We start from the raw sequence: 12,828 nt of genomic DNA, 5'->3' as shown, positions 1-12,828 counted from the left end.
TAGTTCACTCAACTGGATTTTGTGGCTACAAGGGCTCCCCCCTTGCCTATGAGCAGTAGCTGCCACCACCCTTCTAATTGAAAAGGCATGTGATTTGGTTTTGGGGGCCCCACTCATCGGCTCTTTTATTGACACATCACACTCATGCCTTTACTGATCAGAGACTTACTAGATAAGAAGTGATCTTATTGGGCAAAAAAAAAATATGACTCTTAAGCATTGTTCTGTTCTCAACACAGCCATGTTGCTTCCTGATCTTCTCATCAAGGGGGAAACTTTTCCATTATTGCTCCTCTGTTTGAAATGGCCAAGAGATCCTGCAATGACCTAACATACCCTTACGGAATCTTGACCTGGTCCCGTATATTGATGGTTCCTCTTTTATGAGAGATGATGTCTGTTATACAGGCACTGCTGTAGTTACTGATCTTGACAATGTTTGGGCAGCCTCTCTGCCATCTAATCTCAGTGCTCAGGCTGCTGAATTAATTGCACTTACTCAAACTTGCTGTCTGGCTGAAGCTGAAGTGCTACTGTCTACACTAACTCCTGTTATACCTTCATTATTAGGATGCTCTGGTTACAGGGGGGTTTCTTGACTTCTTCCTAATCCTAAATAGTACAACAGCTAAAGCTACAACTTTGCTCTGGCTAATATCTATTGTCCTGTCCACACTAATGTAACTAACCGTATTTCAAAAGTAAACAACCATGCTGACACTGCTGCGAAACTTGCTGCCCTTGATGGCCCTGCACATGTATTTTACCTTTCTATTTCTGATTGTTGTTTCTGATGAAAATGACTCCACTTCTCTTTTTCTTACAATGACTCTGAGGTTGTTAAATGGAAACGATGTTTTCATGTTAAACAGGTTATTTGGGGTTAGGGTGACTGTGAAAGGTAAACCACTCTCTCAGAGTTTCTATCACCAGGTTTATCTGTCTATTTACAAGTGAGGCCATTTTGGCACCCAACAGAATTAGATTAGATTAGAAGGATGTGGGTTGCCCCTGATGTTACTCCTATTGCTGCATGTATTTGTTCCTCATGTCCCACTTGTCATACATTTGGTCAACACATATTCCATGCCATTGCTTTTGGCCACTGATCTTTTGCTTATACCCCTTTTGAGCATTTGCAAATTGATTTCATTAACATGCCTAATCTGATCACTACAAAGTTTGCCTTTTTCTTTTTTTAAATTTATTTTGTTTTTAATTTATGGAATAAAGCAAGCATTTCCATAACATGGTATAATAAAAAAAAGATGATTGCACATGAAACTGCAAATCAGCTATGTACAACTTGCTGTCCCTTTTAAATATACAACAAAGTTATCATGTAAATTGCTTTTTTTTTCTTCCCTCCCCCTACCCCACCCTGGAGATGGCCACCATTAGGCACAAATAGTTATATGTATATATATATATATGTATATGCACATATATATATATATACATATACATTTCTATTTATCAGTTCTTTCTCTGGATGCAGATAGCATCTTTTTTCATATGTCCTTTATAGTTAATTTGAGTAGTATAATAGTCAAAATAACTTATTCATTCAAAGTCATAGAGACATATGAATGTATATGTCTATGTATGAGTGATTATAGATATCTAAGTATGTGTATGTAAGTGTATATGTATCTTTGTGTGTATATGTGTATAGATGTATGTGTGTATGTGTGTATGCATATATGTGTGTATATGTCTATGCATATATGTATATATAAATATATCCACACTTAATTGTAGCTTTCTTGGGGGTGAGGAGGAGGAGAGGAAAAGAACTAAGTAAAAAGTGCATAGCAGAGAAGAAAACTTACAAGGAAGCAAAGAAAAAATGGACAGCTCTGAACACAATGTGTAGTATTTATTATATAGGCTTTCTTTTTTAAAAAATTAATTTATTTTGATTTATCAACCATCACTTCCATAAGCTTTTGAGTTTTAAATTTTTCTCCCCCTCCCTCCCCACCTCCCTTCCCAAGACAGTGCGCAATCTGATATAGGCTATACATATACATTCCTATTAAACATACTTTCACATTAGTGATGTTGTAAGTAAGAATTAGAATCAATAGAAGGAACCACCAGAAAGAGGAAACAAAACACAACAGAAGAAAAAAAATAGCAAATAATATGCTTTGCTCTGCATTCAAATTCCATAGTTCTTTCTTTGGATGTGGATAGCATTTTCCATCATGAGGCCTTTGGAGATGTCTTAGATCCTTGTATTGCTGAGAAGGGTTAAGTTTTATATAGACTTTCTTGAAAAGAAAATTTATTGTCATATATTTTGAATCTTATGTTCTGCTGTACACATGGCAATGCTTTTTTCTTATTTTGTATTTAAGTTTATAATATGCTTATTTTTCTTTTCTTATTGTGTATTTAAGTTTTAGTATTTAAGTTTAAAATAAATTAATAAAAAACAATATTGCGGTTGTAGTATACAACGTTCTCTTGGTTCTTCTTATTTCACTCTTCATGATTTTGTGCAAGTCTTTCTATGTTTTTCTAAGATTATTGAGCTCATCATTTCATTTCCCAATTGATGGGCATCCCTGCAATTGCCATCTCTTTGCCACCACAAAGAGAGCTGCTATAAACATTTTAAAACATATGGGTTATTTTTCTTTTTCCCTAATCATCTTTGGAAATAAACCTAGTAGTGGTATTGCTAAGTCAAAGAGTATAGGTAGTTTAATAACTCTTTGGGCACGATTCTGTATTGCTCTCCATAATGATTGGATCAGCTCACAATTCCACCAACAATGAATTAATGTCGCATTTTTTCCACATCCCTTCTACCAGTTTTCACTTTCCCCTTCAATAATTTTAGCCAAACTGATAGGTGTAAAATGGTATCTCAAGTTATTTTAATTTGCATTTCTCTAATCAACAACAATTTAGAGCATTTTTTTCACATGACTATAAATTGTTTTGATTTCTTCATTGGAAAACTGCCTGTTCATATCCTTTGATCATTTATCAATTGGAGAATGACTTCTATTCTTATAGATTTGACAAAGTTCTTTATATCTTTTAGATATGAGATCTTTATCTGATAAACTGTCTATAAAATTTTCCCCCAATTTTCTGCTTTCCTTTTGATCTTGATTACATTTGTTTTATTTGTACAAAATCTTTTAAATTTAATGTAATTAAAATTATCCATTTTACACCTAACTGCTCTCTATCTCTGGTTTATTCATAAATTATTCATCTATCCATAAGTCTGATAAGTAATATGTTCCATGTTTTTCTAATTTTCTTATAAAATCTCTTTATATCTAGGTCATGTATCCATTTTGACCTTATCTTGTAAATGATGTAAGATATTGGTCTATGCCCAGCTTCTGCCCTACAGTTTTCCCAGAAAATTTTACCCAAATAATTAATTCTTATCCCAAAATATTAAGTCTTTACATTTGTCAAATGCAAGGTTATTATGTCTATTTGTTTATTTGCGGCTGTAAATCATATGTCTACTCTATTCTATTGATCAACCTTTCTGTTTCTTAGCCAGTACCAAATAGTATTGATAATGACTACCTTATATTTAAGATCTGGTACTGCTAAACCTCCTTCCTTTACATTTTTTCCCATTATTTCCTTTGATATTCTTGACTTTTTGTTCTTCCAAATGAATTTTATTATTTTTTATGATTTAGTAAAAAATTTTTTTTGAAATGTAATTAGGATGGTGTTGAATATATAAATTAGTTTGGGTAAAATTGTCATTTTATTATATTAGCCCTTCCTACCCATGAACAATTAGTAACAATTAAGCAATTGAAGTTAGTCTTGTAATGGTCGATCAGCTAATTTGGCAGGTGGAAGTTTTCCCTAGTGCAAGAGCTACTGCTAGTTTTGTTACTAGAATTATGCTCAAACAAATTGTTTGGCTCTCTAGCTCGCATTGACTCAGATAGGGTATCTCATTTCAATAACATGGTCCTCTTCCAAATTTATTTCTGTCTTGGGATAACTTCTAAATTTCATATGCTTTATCACCCCCAAACTTCTGGTCAAGTTGAACACGTAAACAAAGAATTTAAGACTATGGCTGGCAGGCTGTGCTCTGAAACACACTTTAAGTAGCCTCATGTGCCTCCTCTTGCATTGTTCTACTTTAGAAGCAGAACCAGGAGGAAATTACAAGTCTCTCCTTTTGAAATGCCTTTTGCTCATCCTCCTATAAAAGCAAAACTTTCTTCTCAGTATATACATCATTATTAGGAGGAGATATTTCTGTTGCCTCTTACATACAAGAACTATGGAACAGGTTGAGACAACCCCAGAAGCAGTAGTAAAAACTGGCCCTTTGGATTTTTCACTGCTTGATTTCCATCTTGGAGATAAAATCTACATTAAGAGTTTCCACTAGACTAGCAGAACTCAGTCTGCCTGGGAAGGCCTGCTCTAGATATTGCTGACGACTTTACTTAAAATCAAGATTAGAGAAAAAGACCTTTGGATACACTGTTCTCATGTAAAACCTGCTACTTATTTAGATTCATAATGCATTTTATGGTTTATCTAATTTTAATTTTGTCATTTGTTCTTTCTACTTCTGATAATTCTTCCCAGTCTGCTAATTCTAGGAGAGTGGGAAAGTGATAAGCACCTATTTTTCTGGAAAGTTAACAAATTCAGGAAGATTGATGCTTTTTGTTTTAACGTTTGTTCTATGCTTCACATTTTAAATCATTTTAATTGTGACAAATGGTATGTGTAATCCTATTCTATTGTTTTCATTTTGATGTTATTTCCTGTTGCTCTTTCCTCTTCCATCGACTCCTTTAGGGAGGACTTGAGGAGGGAGGACCCTGAAAGTAATTTCCTTGCTTCCTGGAATTTTCTGTGCAACAAGCAGATTGGATTCTTTTTGTTTATGCTATGCTAATTGCTTTTGGCCTAAGTACTATGATTATCCTAATGTATAAACCTAGTTTTCTTGTCGTTTAATTTTACTATTGTTATTTACTATTATTACCTGTTGTATTCACCCCTCCCATCTATACCTTCCAAGAACACTGGAAAATACTCAATGCTATTACTAAACTGCATGGTGAAATAGGACAAACTTTATATTGTTTGAAAGTTATTGGGCCTCATGGATGTTGAGTGTGTTATCACATACAAGGAAGGCCTAACTCACGGAAAGTGGTCCCTATCACAGAGAATGATATTCTCCCATAACCAAGATCTAGCTATGCCCTACCTTTGACTGGAAGTTTTACAGTTGTAGCTTTAGTTCAGTGTAACCTCAGTATGCCCCTAATAGAAGGATACTAAATTGGGCCAACCCTCGATCCATGACTTTGTCCCCTCTTGAAAGTTATTATATTTCATTTAAGATCAACATTTCTAAGGGAACATGACATTATACTAAGACCCAAACCATTTCTGTTGCTGTTGCTATACCTCTACCACCTTTTCCTTTATGTATTATCTGAGATTCTGGTGCCTATAATACCACTGACTTTGGCAAAGTTACAATTGTATCCATAACATTATCTTCCCTAATATAACTAGGGGAGATTTTTTCCTCTCTGCCAGAGCTTGTCTCCAAAATAACCATGTAGACAATGAGCCCAAATACGTTTCCTTAGCAAATTTCACCAGAAACAGCACAGATTGAATTAAATCTGACAACAGTTTTGCCAGACAAAGGTGAACTCCCACCCATCTAACATGGAGTTTAGTGTCCCCAGGTTAGTTTGTCATCTGTAGGAATAAGGCTTATGCCTCTCTTCCCCCACACTGGTTTGGAACTTGGGAGATTGCCTATTTAGTCCTGCCAGTCTTAGTCTTTAATCATACCATTGGACTGGTGGGAAGAAGTGCTACAAGAAATCTGGGTACATAGTGGCATAGCTGTGAGAAAAAAAAAAGAAACATTAGTGAGTAACCCTGTGAATGAAAATGGCCCGAGGATGAAGAATCTTTGGTACCTATTTCCATCCATTGGAATGGTAGTGTTAGAGTAGATCTCTAGAAACCTGTCACTTGAAATTGAGAGACTTGCTCAGGCCACTGGTAAATCTATTTCCTTCCTCCAAATTGAGGTGGATTCCCTAGCACAATTGGCCTTACAAAATTGCATGGTCCCAGATCTTATTACAGTATCACAAGGGAAGGGTCTATGCTATGATCAGTCAATCTTGGTGGTCCTAAATTAACCAGTCAGGAGAAATTGTAATGAACCTCCATGAAATTCAGTAGGTTATACCAGAGACGCAACTGCCTGAACCAAATACTCCTGGTGGAATCCTTCCTTCTGGTTTATTTGGTTACAAGGTAATGGGTTATTTGCCACCATAGACAAATGGGCACCTGTTACTTTATGTGTGATTTTTATTTTTGGCCTGTTAACGGTTGCCTTAAGATTTGTGAGAGAGTGACATCTAGTGGTCTTTTTAAGTTACACAATTCTGATTCTGTTTCTGGGGATATATTAAACCTTATTGATTTGACATATAGATAGGTGATTAATGGAAAGTGGGCTGGCCTCTCAGTGAAGACCAGCTACGAAATGGAATTGGTTTGGTGGAAGAATCAAAAGAACTAATCATATTCTATTTCATCAACACTGACTCTGTCTTGTGCTGCCACATGTATTCTCTTTCATCTGTAAGCCATTTATTGTTTCATAAATGTAAGTGGATGCAATTAATCAACATCTCACCAGTCTATCAATAGACAGATCCTGAAACCTACTCATCTCCCTCCTAATTCCAATAAAACTCTCCCCTTCCTAATTTGGATAGCTTCTAATCTTCCCTCCAATTAGAATTTAGGTTGCCTAATTTTGTATCCTGGTTAATTATTTTCTTATAATTAATTGGTCTTATGTGACTTATATTTTAGCTATGATTTTTTTTCTTCTGAAAACTGCCAGTTCATGTCCTTTGACCATTTATCAATTGGGCAATGTATCTTATTTTTATAAATTTGACTCAGTTCTCTATATATTTGAGAATGAAGCCTTTGTCAGAGAAACTTGCTGTAAAAGTTTTTGATACAACTTCATGGTACCGTTCACAAAATGTAGTTTCCCTGATGAGTTCTTTTAATTAGGTAAATTTTTTCTTTTGCTTAGTCTGTGATCATGATTGCTACCTTTACCTTTTTTAAATAGTATTTTATTTTTTCCTAATTATATGTAAAGATATTTTTAGCACTCATTTTTACAAGATTTTGAGTTCCAAATTTTTCAGCCTCCCTCCTTTCTCTCTCTTCTTCCTAAAATGGTAAGCAATTTGATATAGGTTATATATGTGCAATCATGTAAAACATATTTCCATGTTAGTCACAGTTGTGAAAGAAGAAACAGACCAAAAGGAAATACACACACACACACACACACACACACACACACACACACACACACGGAAATAAAGTAAGTGAAAATAGTATGTGTCAATCTGCATTCGAAGTCCATCAGCTCTTTTTCTAGATGTGAATAGCATTTTCCCTCATGAGTCCTTTGTAATTGACTTGGATCATTGTATTACTGAAAAGAGCTTAGTCATTGATAGTTGATCATCACACAATGTTGCTAAATATTTTTGCACATGTACGTCCTTCTCCCTTTTTTATGATGTCTTTTATGATCTCTACTACCTAGTGGTGGTATTGCTGTATCAAAGATTTTCACAGTTTGGTTGCCCTTTGGGCATAGTTTCAAATTGCTCTCCAGAATGGTTGGATCACAATTCCACCAACAATGCATTAGTGTTCCAATTTTCCCATATCCTTTCCAACATTTGTCATTTTCCTTTCTTGTCATATTAGCCAATCTGATAGGTGTAAGGTGGTACCTCAAAGTTGTTTTAATTTCCATTTCTCTCATCAGAAGTGATTTAGAGCACTTCTTCATATGACTATAGATAGCTTTGATTTCTTCATCTGAAAACTGCCTATTCATATCAATTGGGGAATGGCTACCCCTGCCTTTTTTTTAACCTCACCTGAAGCACAGTAGATTCTGCTCCAACCCCTTATTTTAACTCTTCTTTTTCAAGTGTGTTTCTCATAAACAACATATTGTTGATTCTGGTTTCTAATCCACTCTTCTATCTCCTTCCATTCATGGGTGAATCCAAAAAAAACCTAAAAAACAAAAAAACAAAAACAACAAGGGGCAGCTAGGTGGCGCAGAGGATAGAGCACCGGCCCTGATGTCAGGAAGACCTGATTTCAAATCTGGCCTCAGACCAAACACTTGACATGTACTAGCTGTGTGACCTTGGGCAAGTCACTTAACCCTGATTGACTCATCAAAAAAAAAAAAAAAAACAACAAACCAAAAAAAAAAAAATTTATGGGTGAGTCCATCTCATTCGCATTCACAATTATGATTACTAACTATGTATTTCTCTCCATTCCATTTTCTTTTGTTTATCTTTCTCTCTCTGTCTTTTTACCTGTTCCTCCTCAAAAGTCTGTTTTTCTTCTTACGACTGCCTCCTTTAATCTTTCCCTGCCCCACAACCTTTTATTACTCTTCACTTGTCTCTCCTATTTTCCTGTTGGGTAAGATATATTTCTATACTCAAGTGACCATTTATATGTATTCTTCTCTCTTTGAACCAATTCTGATGATTGTGAGGTTCAAGCTTTTAGCATCATCCTCCACCCAGTTCCCCTCTATTGTAAAAGCTCTTTCTTATGCATCTCTTTTATGAGATAATTTCTCTCTTTTTCTTCCCCATTCTCCCAGTGCATTCCTCTTTCTTACCCCTTCATTTTTTTTTGAGATCATCCCAGCATACTAGACTCACACCCATGCCCTCTGTTTATGTAGATTCCTTCTAACTGCCCTAATAATGATAAAGTTGTTAAGAGTTAAATGTATCATTTTCTCATATAGGAAGGTAAACAATTTAACCTTATTTAACCCCTTTTGCTTTCTCTTTCGTGTTTACCTTTTTATGCTTCTCTTGAATCTTGTGTTTGAATGTCATTTTCTATTCAACTCTGGTCTTTCCATCAGGAATGCTTGGAAGTCCACTATTTCATTAAATGTTAATTTTTGCCCCCTGCAGGATTATACTCAGTATGTACTCAGCTGGGTAGGTTAATCCCAGCTCCTTTGCCTTCCAGAATATCATATGCCAGTCCTGACTGTGCTTTCATAATATTTGAATGGTTTCTTACAGGCTGCTTGCAGTATTTTCTCCTTACCCTGATAGCTCTGGAATGTGGCTACAAATTCCTGGGAGTTTTCATTTTGGGATCTCCTTCAGGAGGTAATTAGTAGACTCTTTCAGTTTTTGTGTTACTCTCTGGATTTAAGATATTATTAGCACAATTTCCTTTATAATTTCTTGAAATATGATGTCTAGGCTCTTTGTTGGATCATGGCTTTCAGGTAGTCCACTAATTCTTAAACTATGTCTTCTTGATCTATTTACCAGGTCAGTTATTTTTCCAGTAAGATATTTCACATTGTCTTCTATTTTTTCATTATTTTGATCTTGTTTTATTATTTCTTGATGTCTCAAAGTCATTAGCTTCCACTTGCTCAATTCTAATTTTTAAGGAAATATTTTCTTCAGTGAGCTTTTGTACCTCCTTTTCCATTTGACTAATTCTGCTTTTTAAGGAGTTCTTCTCTTCAGTGAATTTTTATATTTCTTTTTGCATTTGGTCATTTCTGATTTTCAAGGTATTTTTCTCCTCATTGGATTTTTGTACCTCTTTTACAATTTGGCCTATTTTATTTTTTAAGGTGTTATTTTCTTCAGTATATTTTCATGCCTCCTTTACCAAGCTATTGATTCTTTCTTGCATCACTGTCATTTCTTTTCCCAATTTTTCATCTATCACTCTTATCTGTTTCTTCAATTCTTCTAGCAATTTTTAATGAGCCTGTGTCTAATTTGCATTTTTTTCTTTGTGGCTTTGCTCATAGCTATTTTCACATTGTTGTCTTATTCTGAGTTTGGTCTTGATCTTCCCTGCCACCATAGTAGCTTTTATGATCAGCTTCTTTTTGTGTTGTTTTATCTCTTTTCCAGCCTATTTAACCTTATGTTAAAGTTGGGCTTTGCTCACCTGGGGGTGGGGAGGCACTGTCCCAAACTTCAGGTTTTTTCACACTTTTTTCAGAGCTAATTCTGGGTGTCTTTGGCACTGCTTCCAGGGTGGTGTTATCCTAGGAGAGATGTAGTTATTGCTTTCCTGGTCTGCACTCTGGTCTTTATCTAGGAAGGACCTCTCCTCACCAGCAACCTCAAGTGCTAGTGCTCTTCTCAGCCTTGGAACTGTGACCAGTGCCCTTTCTTTCCTGTGCCTGATCACAGTCTCTTCTCTCTACCCTGAAACTATGACCCCAAACTGCATATGGTCAATGTGGTTGCCAAAGAGTCCTATGTCCAGGGTCCTCTGTAATCTCTTTCTGATCAGTTGTCCAGTCCCCTTACTATGTTTGGTCTGAGAGCTCCTGAAACTGCTACTGCTGCTGACCCAGCCACCTTCAAGACCCACTACTGGTGTTGCTGCCACATACACTCTGGGCTGGCTTTCACCTCACTTTCACAGAACTCTCCTGCCTTCCTTCTAAGTTGTCTTGGGCTATAAAAATGTGTCAACCTGACATTTTGTTAGCTATGTAACCCCAAAATTCAATTTGATGTATTATTTTAAAGTTGTTTGGAGGAGAATGTTGGGAGAGTTCAGTTGGGTTGCTGCTTCTACTCTGCCATCTTGGCTTTGCCCTTACAAATATGGTTTAGATATGTAAACCAGGAAGAGGCAAAAACAGAGAAAAAAACTATAAACAAATTTCCATAATGAAGATTGAGGCAAAAAAAATTAAATAAAATATTTGTAAGGAGAAGAGAGCAATATGTCATACAACAATCACACAATATGACTATGACATTATGACATACTATTGTATAGATTTATACCAGGAATGCAGGGATGGTTTCCATATTAAGAAAACATAATTGATCATATCAATAACAAAAACAACAAAAATCATTGATTATCTCAATAGATGTAGGAAAAAACTTAACAAATAGTTCCTTTTCTTTTTCCTTTTTTTTTTAATTCCTTTGGGATACAGACCTAGTAGTGATATTGCTGGATCAAAGGGTATGTAAAGTCTAACAGCTTTTTAGGCAATTATGTCTATACCCCAAAATGATCAAAGAAAGAGGAAAAATATCATTTTTCCCCTGAAAATTTCCAGGATTACTATTATAGGTAGTGATCTAACATTAACTGGAAATCTTGACTGGCTATTGGATGAAGGTTTTCAAATAATTGAATGGGATTTGTGTCTTGTTTTGCTGTTTCCATATTGCTATGCTTTAGATTGAAATAATCTATCCCATTAATTAAGAATAGTACAAACTCAATAGAATTGAATCAGGCAGGTTCAGGAACATTTATTTTACTCCAGCAAGATACTGGATTTCCAGTTCTTTCTGTTCCTAAACATAGCATTGAGTTTTATTTGATGAGTTTTCAGGAATCTTTCTATAGGAAGCATGTTAAAGGAAAGAAATTTTTTTATAGTGGATTGAAAGAGATATTATATTGACTGTAACAAACAAATTAGTAAAAATTTGAAATGTAGAAAAAGAATATTAATCAAGCAATATACTAGATTGCTGTTTATATACAGTGATCCATAGAGATTATATTTTGTTTGCCCTGCAGGGTTTCCTGGATTTGTCCTACCCATTGCAATCTAGAAGTTTCCAGTGGCAATTTGATTAGAATTAAATGAGATTTAACTGTCTTGCTTCCCAATTTATATTCTTTTGCTTGAGATGAAAATAATCTAGTCCGTTAAGAGTAATGCAAACACTATAGAAGTTAATCAGGTGAGCCTTAAAACCATTTATTTAACTCCAAGAAACTACTCATTATCTGCTTCTACCACTATGTCCCTAGACATTGTACTGTGCTATATTTGCTGAGATATCAGGAATAATCTTTTAGGTAGCATTCTCATAGGAAACAAGACTTCATTGACTGCAATAACAAGCAAAGTAGAGTACATAGTCTAAAATGTATTTAATTCAAGGAATGTACCAAATTATTGGTCACATATATTGATTCCTACTGATTATTTTGAGATTTGCTGGCATGATTTTCAATGTTACTATTGGCCATAATCTGACATGGACTGGAAGTCTTAACTGGCTTGCCATGAGTAGTTATGATATTCTTTTCCTTTAGTTTGAAATAATCTATTTCATTGATTAAGTAAAATAAATATCACTGGGATTAAAATAGGCACATACTAGTTCATTAATTTGACTGATCAAGGTAACATATCTCTAGGTCTTTTTCTTTTTCCCTAGAGATGAGATAAAAGAAATGTTTGATAAGCCGCAGTCTCATAGAATGCAAGATTCCATTCCTGTTGAAAGAAAAAAATTCTATCAATGGATAATACTGACAAATAAATTGGAGTAAATCATACAGAATGAAATTAAAGTATGTTTCCAAAGAATGTAACATGTTACTATTCAAATACTCCTATGGATTATATATTTTTTTTCTGTAGGGTTTCCAGGAATCTCCCTGGAAAATTTCCAAGCTCCACCTGACATGAGTTGGAAATCTATATGGGATGAAAGAACTCAAAGAATTGGATGGAATTTGTGCCTTGTTAAATTGTTAACAAGTGTTTCCCTTTAGATTGAAATAATGTATCTGACTGATTAAGAACAATACAAACTGAACAGGAATGAATCTAATATCATCTAAACAATTTATTTGATTCTGGCAAAGGACCAAATTTCCAGGTCTTTATCTTTGTTCTTAGAGCTAGTACTGTTTTATTTA

Source organism: Vombatus ursinus, unplaced genomic scaffold (genome assembly GCF_900497805.2).
Source record: "Vombatus ursinus unplaced genomic scaffold, bare-nosed wombat genome assembly UNPS02008996.1, whole genome shotgun sequence".
In the NCBI taxonomy this organism is placed as follows: Eukaryota; Metazoa; Chordata; class Mammalia; order Diprotodontia; family Vombatidae; genus Vombatus; species Vombatus ursinus.
This window is presented reverse-complemented; position numbering follows the sequence as displayed.